General features: G+C 68.4%; 2 non-coding genes across 2 annotated transcripts in view; both read left to right on the plus strand.

The window, feature by feature from the left end:
• Positions 1 to 959: 959 nt before the first annotated feature.
• Positions 960 to 1,113, plus strand: LOC140192907 (5.8S ribosomal RNA). Its single transcript, XR_011884501.1, has one exon. It is a non-coding gene; the product is annotated as a 5.8S ribosomal RNA (ribosomal RNA).
• Positions 1,114 to 2,079: 966 nt separating this feature from the next.
• Positions 2,080 to 2,500, plus strand: part of LOC140192906 (28S ribosomal RNA) — a 3,833-nt gene continuing 3,412 nt past the window's right edge. The window contains exon 1 of the ribosomal RNA XR_011884500.1: positions 2,080 to 2,500. This exon is cut by the window's right edge and continues 3,412 nt beyond it. This is a non-coding gene — a ribosomal RNA (28S ribosomal RNA).

Below are 2,500 nucleotides of genomic sequence, written 5' to 3' on the forward strand. Positions count from 1 at the left end.
CGCGGACGCAACCGCCCGGACCGACCTAGTCTAGCCGTCGGCCGCCGACGCGCTGCAGGCGCGCGCCTCTGCTCGGAGGCCGGACGCGTCATTTCGGACCACCGCCCCGGCGGCACGACCGACCGCAGTCGAAAACAGGAAAGGGAGCGGCTGCGGGTTCGGGCGCCGTCGGGCGGCTCGTCGCCACGGGACCTGGGTCGACGGCCACTGTGCCTCCGTCGGGGAGTCGGGCCGGTGTGCAGGGCCGGTCTCTTCACCCCGTGCGGGACACTTCTGGTCGCCTATACCTAAACTCCCTTCGCCCCCGAGCAGGGTATCCTAGACGTCTCCCCTTCGGTTCCCGCGAGCCGTTGGGCACGGCGGTGGTTTAAAGAGTCGCGAGCGTCGCACTCCGGCTCCGTTCGTGTCGGTGTCTGGTCGAGCTAGCGGTCTCCCAGCGAATGAAGCTTGGTCCGCCAGCGCCTCTCTGCCCAGGTCGCCGTCCCGCTCCGGGAGGGGACGGCCGTAGGGCGCGGCTCGGCAAGCCCGACACGGTTCGGTTGGTTGGGAGGCGGCGGCGGTGGAGATCCTGCCTCCGCTCGTCTGGCGCGCCCCGGGTGCAGGCCTTTGGCCCGGCGGCGGCGGATCGCGAACGCCCTGATGTTTTCCTTCAAACCGTGATCAGTCTGACGAATGTAAGCGCGAGAGCGCGACAGGGCCGTCGCTCGCTGGTGCTCCTCTCTCCGCGTGGAGGTGGGGTGTTGGGCGGTCCTGGGCTGCCTGCTGGTCCAGCCGGCTCTCTTGCTTCACGCTCCGTCTCCTGCCACACGCGCGCCGTCCGCCTTCCCTGCTGTCTCGCTCTTGCCCAGGAGAGGAGGAGGAGTAGCAGCTTGGTCGTCGGCGGAGCGTCGGCATGGCAGGAGCGACGGGAGGCCTGAGTCCGGCGAGGCGGCACAAAGCCGAAAGAAAACCTCTTAGACAACTCTTAGCGGTGGATCACTCGGCTCGTGCGTCGATGAAGAACGCAGCTAGCTGCGAGAATTAATGTGAATTGCAGGACACATTGATCATCGACACTTTGAACGCACTTTGCGGCCCCGGGTTCTTCCCGGGGCTACGCCTGTCTGAGGGTCGCTTGTACGATCAATCGCGCTCGCTTGCCGCCAGGCTGGCGGGCGCGCGGCTGGGGCGTCGCAGAGGGTCCTGAACCCTCTATGTCCCCCTAAGTGCAGACCCCGGAGCCCTCCGCGCCACGCGGCTGCCTCCCCCCCGTGGAGCCGCGTGGCCACCTCGGAGGCCCTCGACCCGTGCCCACCTGGGCCTCGCCCCGTCCGCCAGCGGACGCGGTGCGGCGGCGCCTTTCCCCTGCACGGCCGTCACTGCGGTAGCGCCGCGCCCCTCCGCCGCGAGGGCCGCGAGTTCGTCGTCGCTTCTGACCGCCGCCTTGCTCGGGACTGTCGCCTGCCTCGCCGAGGCGTTGCCGTGTGGTGTGTTGCCAGCGTTGAGCCTCTGTGCGCCGCCGCGAGACCGAGTGGCGAGGCGATCGAGGAGGTTAGGAGGCGAAGGAGAGATGGAGAGCGAGAGAGGGTCGACGGGACGGGGTGAGCAACCCCGCTCCCGGCGAGCTCGACAGGGAAAGAGGGCCGCGCCTCTGCCGTGCCTCGCACGCACGGGAGGGGTCGGCCTCGCGCCGCGGCGCGTCCCTGGCGTGTGCACCTCTTCCGCCGCTCGGCTCACCCCGCACCGCCTACTCGCTGCGCCCGCTCGCTTCGGTCCGCGCCGGCGTCCGTCGGTGCTCTCGGGAAGCGAATTCAGCCGAGCCCGGGTCTCGCCCGTGCACCGCGGGGTGCAAGGGGAGCCAGCCAGCCAGCCAGCCAGACAGACAGCCAGCCTTCGGTCGGCCTGCGCGAGCGTGACGCGCGGCCGCCCGGCACCCGCCCGTCTCACCCGCCAGCGGCGGGGGAGCTGGCGCGCGCCGGGCCGGTCCGCCTTCTCGCCCGCCTGCTGCCGGCCGTCGCGCACTGCCTTGCCTGCCTGCCTGCCTGCCTGCCCTGCGCCCCCCTGGCGTGGCCCGGCCGGCGCTCGGTTCTCTTCTGCCTACGACCTCAGATCAGACGTGGCGACCCGCTGAATTTAAGCATATTACTAAGCGGAGGAAAAGAAACTAACGAGGATTCCCTCAGTAACGGCGAGTGAAGAGGGAAGAGCCCAGCGCCGAATCCCCGGCCGCCTGGCGGTCGCGGGAAATGTGGCGTATAGAAGACCTCCTTTCTCCGACGACGCTCGGGGGCCCAAGTCCTTCTGATCGAGGCCTAGCCTGTGGACGGTGTGAGGCCGGTAGAGGCCCCTGGCTCGTCGGAACGGAGTCTTCTCGGAGTCGGGTTGCTTGTGAATGCAGCCCAAAGCGGGTGGTAAACTCCATCTAAGGCTAAATACCGGCACGAGACCGATAGTCAACAAGTACCGTAAGGGAAAGTTGAAAAGAACTTTGAAGAGAGAGTTCAAGAGGGCGTGAAACCGC

Source organism: Mobula birostris, unplaced genomic scaffold, assembly GCF_030028105.1.
Source record: "Mobula birostris isolate sMobBir1 unplaced genomic scaffold, sMobBir1.hap1 scaffold_3034, whole genome shotgun sequence".
Taxonomy (NCBI): Eukaryota; Metazoa; Chordata; class Chondrichthyes; order Myliobatiformes; family Myliobatidae; genus Mobula; species Mobula birostris.